An 11,761-nucleotide genomic window follows, 5' to 3' on the forward strand; every position below is an offset into this window, starting at 1 on the left:
GAACTATAGCCCAGGTCTCCTTTTCCTCTAGATATCTGGAGCAATGCTCAGGGAAGATAAGTTTTGATGGTGGTTCAGTGTAGTGATGGTGTTGACAGCAGTGGCAATAATGATGGTGTCATCACTGGTAATAGTGATATTGTTGATGGTGATATGGCAGTGATGATGATGTTGGTGGTATTAGTGGCTATAACAGAGTAATTGTAGTCATTTGTAGTCATGGTATTAATGGTGGTGATTGTGGCAGTGGTGGGGTTTTTGGTGGTAGTAGTGGCACAGATAGAATTTTTGCTGGTGGTAGTAGTGGCAGTAGAGGGGTTGGTGGTGATGGTAGTAGTGGCAGTGTGGAAGAGTGGTGAATGTTGGAGATGAAGTGGAAATGGTAGGTAAGATCAAAATCCAGATTTTAGGAAATGCAAAGCAGTTATTCTGGTTGCTTTTCTGGCATTTATTTTTCTTTTCCTTGTTTTTTTTTTTTTCTCTGTCTTTGTCCCTTACATTTTTGATATCACAGATACCTGCTTTCATCCAGGAGTTCTCTTTCCTTTGGATCTGCTTATTGTGTCTAGAATAAAAATATATATTATTAGAATGGCAGGCCATACATCTTTGCTTTGCTTTATAAATCATGAGTATGTTCTATTGTTATGGAACAAATACCTTTATTCTATAAAAATGCAGTCTTTTCAGAGCAAGGCTGTTAAATCTCCAGGAGTTCTTTTCAACTTGCGTGTTGCTGCACATGACCTAGCAAGCTGCAGTTATAGGATACCCAGAATGGAGAGACTGATAACAGCTATAATAATGACCCATGGGATGTGTTGACCTCCCTTCACCATTCTGCCCTCAGCATTTTAGCTCCTGTGGGATGAATCTTGCCTTCATCTTCTGCTGGCATTAATACCAGAAAAAGTTCAATCCAAATGGGTATCAAGTGGTATATTTTTGGAGACACTGGTAGGGCTGTTATCATTGTCAGGCCAACTGCTAGTATTGTGTTGCGTTTCATCTCTGGCTGCTGTCTTATTCAGTTTTTTAATTTTTTATATTTTTTTTTAGCTGTGTGGGTGAGCACATGGATGGCATGCTGATCACATTTCCAGGCCACCATGAGGCAGAAGTAGAGCTAATAGACTGGATGAAAGAAGAATGAGCCAGAGCAATGCCGACAGTCTGCAAAGCCAGGTCAAGTCAGGCAACCTGGAGCATAACAGAGAAATGCAAAGTCCAGCCCTTGGGTCCAGACAAGTTACACAACGATGGCAGGTAAGGGCCTCAGCCTGAGTCTGGGAGAGAGATTCAGGTGCTGCGGTAAACTGCAGCCTTCAGGTGGGAGGTGGCTGCCAAGAACGTGAAATTTGGGGTGGTCATTAGAGCTCTGTTGTGTTAGCTTTCACTGGGGGCTTGTGTTGAGTTTTCTTCAACACATTTGACAAACAGGGATGGAATTGAGGAGAGAGGTCAGAAAGGTGGGACTGAGGTAGGGTCTTGAAATGTCACATGAATCTTAGAGTGGGAGGCTAGACACCCGGAGCTCTGGTGAACTGTCATTGGCTAAAACATGATTCATTACAATTTACGGAGAGCTCAACTAGCAGTGGTTAGGTGATAAAAACCTGATTATCTCATAAAACAAGATGTCTGGAGGTAAGCAGAAGGTTTGTTTATGATGTTTCAGAAGCAAAATTTGGGCAAATGTGCCAATTGGTAGGTTACAAGGAAGCCAGTTTTTGGTTCCACTATAGTCAAGATTTTCTGATAACCACAGTTATCCAGAAATGGAGATGTGAAGCAGAATTAGCACCCACCTGGTAGGGACGTAGTAAAAGGAATTCCTGTACCTGTTGGGGAGTAGGAGAGACAGGGGAGAGAACAGGCTTTTACACTGACCTGTGAGTTTCCTTCCAACCAGGAGAGCCCATGATTCTAATAATTAGTTTTTCCCCTTTGAATGTTCATTAGATAAATATGCTAATTGAGATAAATTTCTACTGAGTGAGGTATAATTTCAAGTTGAACAGTATTTTTTATCTTTAGCATCATTGTATGAGATGCAGAGTTTGCTGTGGACTTGGGCCTATGCTGTACTTTGTTTATAACTGTGATTTTTACAAGGACAGAGCAAGGAGGAACACATTCTTCCCTGAGGTAGGTTATGGGTGACATGAATATGGCCCACTAACTGGTATATTAAGTACTGATTTCAGGGGTCCCATGAATCTTCTTAGGCTTGCCACACTGAGACAGAGTATCAGCTAGGCAGAACCTCCTCTTACACCCCTGATGTTTTATGCCCGGTAGGATAGCAGCAACCCTGTGTGGATCAGGGTATCAAGGAGAGAAGGGTAAATACAGCTGATTAAATGAAATTGCTCTATTTCTCTCCAAAGGAGAAATTTCTCATGGGTTCTAGTGTTCATGGCAAACATGATCTCTCATCTAAAGTCTCTGAAAGCTTCTTGGACAAAATTCTTAATTTCCTACCATCACTTAGTAAAAAGAAGGAAAGGACTTGGAACAGACACCATTTGGCCATTCGCTTTCCTCTCCTCTTTCTACACTGCTACTACCTGTGTAGTCACAGCAGTTCAGTTTGTATTAGAAAACCCTATGCCCTACTCACAGTGATTGCAGGTGGGACCAGAAGTGTTCATCTGACCCATCAGATTCTTTCCTCAGGGAATTTGGAGTTGGGACATGGAGGAACTAATCAGTTTCTGCTGGGTGTCTGGTCATTCTAAACAGTGTGGGTTGCCACCTTCTACCACGGGCTCAGAGAAACCTAAAGGAGAGGTGCAAAAAGAGACCATGTGGCCAAAGAGAGAGCCAAAGGCCTTGTCCACCTGCATCCAGCCACGCTATCAGTCCCTGCGCCCAGCTTCCTCCAAGACCCCTGAACATTTCCTAACTTTCTATTCTGTGCCATACCTCAGAGTCCACCCTGCAAGGCCACCCTATTTTGTTTAAGCTGGCTTGCATGGAATTTTTTTTTTTTTATAGGAACTTGAGAGAGAGCTCATCCTTATAAGGGCCTAACAGGAAGTTAATATGAATTTTAAAAAGAACTGTATTGTTTTTTCCACATACAAAATGATAAAAATGCTCATTGCTACGAAAAAAAAGAGCATAAAAATGTATGTCTTAGGACGTGAAAATTGCCACAATAATCCTCCTTAGAGAAAATAGCTCTCGATAGTTTAGGGGTGAGAGCAATGAGTGAACACAAACAGGGATGAACCAGACTTTCCTGGGCCCTGACCAGGGGCCACACGTTGTTCAAAGCACTCTAGCGGAATTAATTCCTTTAATCCTTACTATCAGGCCATGGTGTGGGACGAGTACCACCCTCCATCTAAGGATAAGGAAACTTAGACACAAAGAGGTTGAAGGGGGAGACAGGATTTGAATCCAAGCAGTCAGGCTCTAAGCCTGGGCTCTTAACCGCCATGCTATACGAACTCTCATTTTATTAGGCTGCTGCAAAAGTAATTGCAGTTTTTGCCATTGAAAGTATTGGCAAGTAATGCTCCCTTATTTGTTGCCTATTGCTATGTAATGAATTACCATGAACTTACTGACAAACTCATACACATCTATTATCTTACAAGGGCCAGACACCACTTAGCTGCATCCTTTGCTTCAGGGTATTTCATAGGTCAGTCATCAAGGAATCAGCCAAGGCTGGAGACTCATCTGAGACCCCAATGAGGAAGGATTCACTTCCAAACTCACACAGTTGTTGGTGGGATTTGGTTTCTTCTGGGCTCTTAAACTGAAGACCTCAGTTCCTTATGACTGTCAGTTAGAGGCCACCCTCCATTTCTTTTTATGTGGGACACTTCATAGGGCAGCTCTGCACACAGTAACTTGCTTCCTCCCAGCCAGCTAGGGACAGAGTGTGCCAGCAAGATGCAAACTCTGTCTGAAGGAACCAATCACACTGTGCTATCCCACCACTTTGCCATGTTCTGTAGGTTAAAAGCAAGTCACTAGGCCAGCCCACAGTCAGTGGAGGAAATTACACACGAATGGGCCAGGGCACATTGAACATCATTCTTGGGATCTGTTCACCACACCCCTACTTATCCTTTTAACTTTTATGCTTTTTAGAGACAGGGTCTCACTCTGTTGCCCAGGCTGGAGTGCAGTTGCACCGTAAGAGCTCACTGCAACCTCAAACTCCTGGGCTCAAGCAATCCTCCTGCATTGACCTCCTAAAGTGCTGGGATTATGGGTGTGAACCACTGCATCCAGCTAATCTATTTTATCTTTTGTAGAGACAGGGGTCTTTCTATGTTGCCCAGGCTGGTCTTGAATTCCTGGCCTCAAGAGATCCTCCTGCCTCAGACTCCCAAAGTGCTGGGATTACAGGCATGAACCACTGCACCCACCCAGCTTTTACGTTTTTGACAGCTCTCTGGTAAGGGGACCACCACATGGCACCTTGAACTGGAGACAGCCAGGCTCACAGGGCACAGTTGGCCTGACCCACCCACCCTGATGTCAGAGGAGAAGCTGGGCCTAAGGGAGAAAGCATGGGTCTGCTTATCTCCTCTTGCCTACTTTCCTGCTGGAGAAGAGAAGCCCAGGAAAGGGACTGAGAGATGGTGTGAGCCCCTGCTATGCTTGGAATAGGCAACGTGAGACCTAGGAGGCCTCGTGCACTTCCCCCACCTCCCTGCCCTCTAGGACACATGGTGCAGGGCAAGGCCAGCTCTCCTGGGGAGGCTGAGTGAGGAATGGAAGGAGGTGTGGGGCTTTGCTGCAAGTCTCCTCCTGGAGAGGAGAGAATTCTCCCTGACCCTTATCCTACAGAGAGTTTTGCACCTTACTTCTGTCACTAGACCAAATATATTTGGACATCTTTCTATGTCAGAGCATAGGGATCCAATCCATTCTGTTTAGTAGCCGCTTATGACTCCACTGCTTGGGTGGCCTGATGGATCCTGATCTCTAAGCACTCTGAGGCCTACCCACTGCTTTTGCAGTGCATCAGTTCTGGTGGACCCTCAGAATTGCCCCATTGTGCTGGGTCATTGTGGAAGTGTGTGCTCTAAACATAAACCTCCTAAAAATAGTCTTTCTGAGTTTGGTGCTTGTGTATCTCTCAGTGAATGTCTGCCAACTGGGGCCGCAAGGCTTCCATTAACAAGAATCTCTGAGCAGGTCCTGGGGCCTCCGAAGGAAGTGGAGTCAAGCCTCTGCCACTCCTTCCAGGGCTGAGGAGTGCTCTGCATTTGAAAAGGCGGGTGCGTGATACCCTGGATGACATCCCGGTATGAGCTCATCTTCCAGGAATGAAAAGGAGGTGTTCTTTGCCTTCAGGCAGGTGAGACTTTTGCCCTGTACACTTGCTTCTATTGCACACTCAGTTGGCTCTTTCACTGTGCACACTACAATTAGTGAAGTCTGTTTCGTGCCTGCCACTCCAGGAACAGGCTTTAGACGGTCTTTCATGCCCCCTTTGCTTTATTCAGGGTTTTCATAAATAATCTTTCTTCTCGCTTACCTTTTCTTTTCACCTACAATATCTGAAACCACGTAGAATGTTGCCTGCATGCAGCTCAGCATCCTTGCGCGGCTCCCCTGTTTAGTTAAAGTGGTTATAGTTTTAGCCTATTTATTAGTAAGTAGTTGTAATTTACTGAGGTGTTGGTGTGCAGCAGGCCTTATGCTAAGCGCTTTGTTGGAAAAAGCTCCTGGAAGCTTCACCACAGACTGCTCTTTGAGATATTTTTGTCAGCCCCGTTTTACAGAGGAGGAAAGCAAGGCTGAGGAAGTGACACACTCAAGGTCATTGAGCTAGAAAGTGGTTGCATCTGAATCTATGCCAGCTTAGAAAACCTCCATTTTTAAGCCCTCTGCCATGCAGAATTTTTGCCTCACCCCCTCTGTAGGTTCACTGTGGGTCCCCGTAAGAACAAGGTTATTCAACTTCTCAGGAGGACAAGGAGAAATTGGAGAGCCTCCAGGGAAAGCCCTGGAAAGTGATTTAGAGGATAAGAGTGAGGCTGGTGAGAAAGATTAGAGGAATAAGAGAAATTTAATCTGGAGAAATAAATCCTAGGGGCGATATTAATGGCATTCTACTGATGTCTTCATGAAAATCAATTAAAATATTTTTAAAAACAGGAGCCAGTCTACTAGTTTTATTACACGATGTGAAAGGAATGATTTGACTATAATTTATTTAATTAGTTTAGCAAATATATAGTATACAGCTACCATAGCCAGACTACAGAGTGAACAAGACAGGTGAGGACCCTCCTCTGGCAGAACTTACATTTTGGTGGCAGGGGTGGAAGAAGGAGGGAAGAGATGCAGACAGGATAAATGAGGAAAGGTTATTCAAATGGGATCATTCCAGTCAGTGATATGTGCTGTGACAACACCATGGCAGGAAGATGGGCAAGCCAGTAACTGTAGGTGGCCTTCTCCCAGAAGGGGGCATTTGAATGGAGACCTTAAAGCCATGTGAAGCTCTGGGGACAGAGTGGTCCAGGCAGAGGGACCTTGAAGTAGGAACAAGTTTGGCAAATACAAGAAACAGAAAGCAGAAGGGTGAGGCTGGGTGGCAATCTGGTGGGAGACCAAGCCAGAGCCTCACCATGCAGGGCCATAGAAAGCCACCAGGCAGAGCAGCTCTCCAGCTATGGGGGCAGGGATAATCCACTGATGGACTGTAGGAGATCAGAGGGAGAGGCGTCTGTGTGAGAGATGCTGTGGCAGCATGGACGGGGGTGTCTGGGCCTTTGGGTCTGTCTTGTGTCGATAGCACAGTAGGGAAATCGACGTGGATTCGATATTGGGGTGGGGAGAGGTGAGAGTAAAAACACTCAAGGATAACCATCAGGTTTTTGAAAAGAAGAATCAACTATTTTGTTGTCATTTTACTAGAGAGGGTTTTAAGAATACCTTCCTTGAGGGTTATTAAGCTAATACTTCCAAGCCATCCATTTATGTGACATTTGGGTCTCTGCATGTTTTCTTAGGGAGAGGATCCAACCTCTCTTCTGTTTCCTGGAAGGGAAAACCTCCCCCACACCACCTCCCAGCAACAGAAAGGTTGAGTTTGACCTAGACCAAATTCTCCCCACTCCACCTCATTTTGCAAGAAAGGAAACTGAGGCTGTGACAGTAGGTTACAGAAGGTCACACCACATCTTGTTCTTGGCAGAGTCCTAGGTCTCCTGACTCCCCAGCCAGGGCTGTCTCTGCTATATGAGCTGTGCAGGGAGGCAGAGCGTTGAACAGACATTGATTCCATCCCTCCTAACCTGGATGAAAACAAGGACTCTTTCTATTTAGAGGTCAGTTCTCTGAGTTAGTGGCCTCAGCTCTCAGTGTCTTGTCTGCCTAATAGAAATTTAAGCATGTCTGTTACTAAGAATGGTCCCCAGTATTTGAGTGCTTATGAAATGCAAATAAGATCCAGGTGTGACTGGAATTGAAATGAGGCAGGAGTGAGGTATGTGTGTGGATCTATTTTGGGGTGCAAATCATCAAGGTTTAGGGCCCATGGGAGGGTGGTGAGCTCCTCCAGGAAGTGTTCCCGTAACTGTTTTCTCAGTAAGCCCTGAATTATAGCCTATCAGACAGGATCCTGAACAGAAATCTCTGTCATCCCAGTAATACCATGAGGTACCTTTTAAAAGCAGGAGTCAGTCGTAAAGTAACCAACCCAAAGTGGAATGAATATATGTTTGTTTCTCAATTTTCACTTTCCACACTTCAGGCACACTTTTATGGCTCAGTTTCTGAAGGCCAGCAAAAGGAAACAGAAGGAAATAAAGACACACCTTTTAAAAAGCTGGTATTATGAAGAGGAAACCATAATGTTCCTGAAAGTGTGGATAGATACAATGCAGACCTCCTCTAAGAAATATCCAAATGAGATTTTAAAAACTTTATAATGACCTTTTGTGTAGCCTGGCAAAAGCAAATGCAAAACATGATGAATGTGTTACACTTATAATGCCCCTTGCCCAGAAGCTTAATTCAATGTGGAGGGAATTCAGACAGTATCCGTGGCCATGTTCCTTGAGGAATCACTGAATGCCTCAAGACCTGAGGCCAATTTTTGTGATATAGCATACTTTTAGACAAAGCTAAACTGATAGAATTCCCAGGACACAGAAATGCCTTCTCAACCAACCTTACTTTTCAGATGTACTTTTCTGGGGTTGAAGCAGGTGGTTTGTCTCAAAGAGGCCTCTGTTTAAAGGAATGTTTGCTCTTTGGGAAATGCTATCACTGGCAGCCTTGAATCACATTATCAAGTTGGTTGGCTGATTGAGAGCTTGGCAAAGATCTGAGGCAATGAGTCATGCAACAAAGTGAAGTTTTGATGAGTTAAGGAAGGGAAGGACCATCCCGAATTTGGGGGGCTGTCTGGGGTGGGGGAGCCTCTGCTGTGCACAGCCCTGGGGTGGCTATTGGTGTTGGAAACCAAGCTAGTCTCCTGGTCTGGTCCTACTGAGACAGGTCAAGGCCTTGACTTTGCAAACAGCTTGCTTTCCTTAGAAAGGACCTGGAAACATGGAGTCAGACAGTTTGTTTAACACTTTAGTCATGGTATGCACTTTTGGCCTGAGGACTGAGAGTTAGTGTCTTATTTAAATGGCAAGTTGAGGTCTCCTGCTAGATGGTAGTCTACCAGGCACAGGCTTGCAAAGGACCTAGAATTTGGTCACCTCCAAGAATGGAGCCACTTCCTCCTATGAAGAAGTGATTATTCTTGTTTAAGACCTGGAGAGAAGCTAGTATATCTCAATTTTCAGCTTAGCTAGCCAAGTTCTAGCAGGAACCGTGATAATCGAATCAGCAAAGTACATTCTGGGGGTAAAATGTTTACTATACAAAGGTTAATTCACCTCTGCAAAGAGATACTTCCTCACCCTCAGAGCTTCTACAGATTTCTGTGGAAGTATTTTTGGGTTTAGTGCCCTGACCATAAAAAAGTTGGGAAAATATATTATACTCTTGGGCCCAAGAGTAACTATCAGTCACTCCTGGAAAACTCTAAGTATCACTGGTATTACGGTAGGAAATAAGAAGAAGAGAGTAGGAATTGAATGCTTGTTGAATATTGTGGTTGGGGAGAGGAGTAAATTGAAGCTCAGAGAGCTCAGAGAGAAGGAGATAGAACTAGGATTTGAACTCAGGGCTATCTGGCTATAAAACCCGCCACATTTCTACTATTCCATGCTTGATAAGAGCAAGATTCCGTAAGCTGGTAGTTGGAAGGAGTTTCTGGCATCTGCAGAGAGGGAATGCCTCTTCATTCCTTTTTGAGACTTTTAGTTAAATCCATATGCTTTACATCAGTGTCAAGTGATCTGGGAAAGGCCCTTTTTTTCTTACTTTTGCATCTGTTCAATTAGAGAGTGGAACCAGATCACCTCTCAGGACGCTGCTGGCCCTGACTCAGTGTTTGACCAGAGTAGAGCCAGTGGGCAATTCTGGCTATGTATTTGAAATGGATTGCGTTTGCCTTTGTATCAGAGATAAGCCAGGTGGCCACAAATCTGTTTCCTCTTCCTAGGCACATGGCTAAATTGTATTTCCCAGCCCCCTTGCATCTGTGTGGGCCTTGTGACTAAGTTCTCACCAGTGAATGCAAGGGCAGATTACTGGGTCATTTCAAGGCCAAGGCAGCTGAGAGCAGTTATGCTTCATCCAGTTCACTTTGCCCCTTCCACAACAACCTTGGAGACTATGTGATGTGGGTAATAGCATTCCCAAGATGGAAGAGGCTTGGTTTCCTGAGTCAGTGCTGGTGGAGAGCTGCCAAGGGAGCTGCCCAACCAGAACATCTCTGCATTTGACTTTGCACGAGTGAAAAATACAACTGATTGTTGAGTCACGCTATGGATACGTGGGATTGCTTGTTATAGTAGCTAATGTTAAGCGCCCTAATACAGGCATCCAGTGTCCATTCCCTCATTCCTTTTTCTGAAAGAAACAGCATCATTTTCAGTCCATATGCTCCAGAGGATTTACAATCATCTCTCAGTATCCATGGGGGATTTGTTCCAGGACCCCCACAAATGCCAAAATCCGTGGGTGCTCAACTCCCTGATATAACCTGGTGTAGTATTTGCACATAACCTACGCACATCCTCCCATATACTTTAAATCATTTCTAGATTATTTATAATACCTAACACAATGCCTACACATCACTTCATTTGTGTGGATTCATTCTAGTACTTGTTGCGCGGCAAATTCAAGTTTTGCTTTTTGAACCTTTGTAGAATATATATATTTTTTGTACTTGTGTGAAGTTTATTGATATGTTACACTTGGTGGCAGACTCCTCCCTGAACGTTTGTTGACCCAAACAGCGTCATTTCTGGATCAGTTTTAAGTTTCTGCTTTGCGAACTTTGTGAGCACGAGTCACAGTTATCTCCCAAGCAATACTGTAACTTCCAAAGGGAGCACATTTGTCACCAGATCCTGAACTTTTTTTTTTTTTTTTTTTTTTTTTTTTTTTTTTTTTGAGACGGAGTCTCGCTCTGTCGCCCAGGCTGGAGTGCAGTGGCGCGATCTCGGCTCACTGCAAGCTCCGCCTCCCGGGTTCACACCATTCTCCTGCCTCAGCCTCCCGAGTAGCTGGGACTACAGGCGCCCGCTACCACGCCCGGCTAATTTTTTGTATTGTTAGTAGAGACGGGGTTTCACCGTGTTAGCCAGGATGGTCTCGATCTCCTGACCTCGTGATCTGCCTGCCTCGGCCTCCCAAAGTGCTGGGATTACAGATCCTGAACTTTTTAAAGCTACACCTTCTACTAAGAAAGCAACAGAAAGAAAAACAAGGCTTTCTGGCCTGGGGACATCTTGTCCACTTGTAGCAAGATGAGCATTCTGGGGGCTTAAGGTAAGTTTCTGGAATTTCTCATCTGCAGGAACAGCAATGGGCACTTATACTGCAGCATATCTCTTCAAAACTTCTGACTTTGAAACAACAGCATGTCCAGAAAGAGGTTTCCATTCCTTTGCTTTCTGAGCATTTGAGCCTACTAAGATAAAAGGTGGGGCACTGGTCTTACTATCTTCGATCAGCTTGTAAGTTGGTGGATGCTGCAGAAACTGTGGATCCTTAGGATTAGATAGACAGAGTTGCTTGGGGAAAAGGCCCAGGTGCAGGTGGCAGTGATGGGTGACTTTGTTGATTCTTATCAGTTAGACAATAAGGGGTCCACATGTTAGAATATCGTCGTGGTTGTCCTGCTTCACTTGCTGCCATTGCTAATATCTGAGAAGCAAACCGAGCTGTGTCAGCTGGGACATAGGCAAACTCTGGTGAAACAGCTGTTGGAGATGGTTATGAGGGTGGGGTAGTAGTCTTAGGGGTGGCTGGTTTGGAAGAAAGATCACGAACTGCTTCAGTTTGCTCAGTGCCTAGCTCAGCATAAATGGATGGAAACTGGGTGGTTTTGTCATTACATCCTGTTCCGGTTACATTGTCTTTGTAGATTTTCCCATCTGTGTAGGCAGTTTAGATTCTGTTCCCTCTGACCACTTCATCCAGAGAAGTAGTCCCTTCTCTATACATAATAAGTTCTTTAAAATAAACTGCTGCAAACTGGGTCATGTTCGATGGGTTGGTTTTGAGAATGGCTCTGCTAATTTTCCTGAGCAGAGTCTTGAGGCCATAGGGTATGGCAAGTCTGGGCTTTGAATAAATTATTTTGGCAGGATATCTGTAACTCAGCTTCTTTCCAGCTGTGCTCTTAAGAGCTTCCTTGTTGCCCCCT

General features: G+C 44.7%; 1 pseudogene; it reads right to left on the reverse strand.

Annotated features, from left to right (window-relative positions):
- Positions 1-10,365: 10,365 nt before the first annotated feature.
- LOC107970437 (uncharacterized) lies at positions 10,366-11,502 on the reverse strand (annotated as a pseudogene).
- Between the last annotated feature and the right edge of the window lie 259 nt (positions 11,503-11,761).

The sequence above is a fragment of the Pan troglodytes genome, chromosome 2 (genome assembly GCF_028858775.2).
Source record: "Pan troglodytes isolate AG18354 chromosome 2, NHGRI_mPanTro3-v2.0_pri, whole genome shotgun sequence".
NCBI classification, from domain to species: Eukaryota; Metazoa; Chordata; class Mammalia; order Primates; family Hominidae; genus Pan; species Pan troglodytes.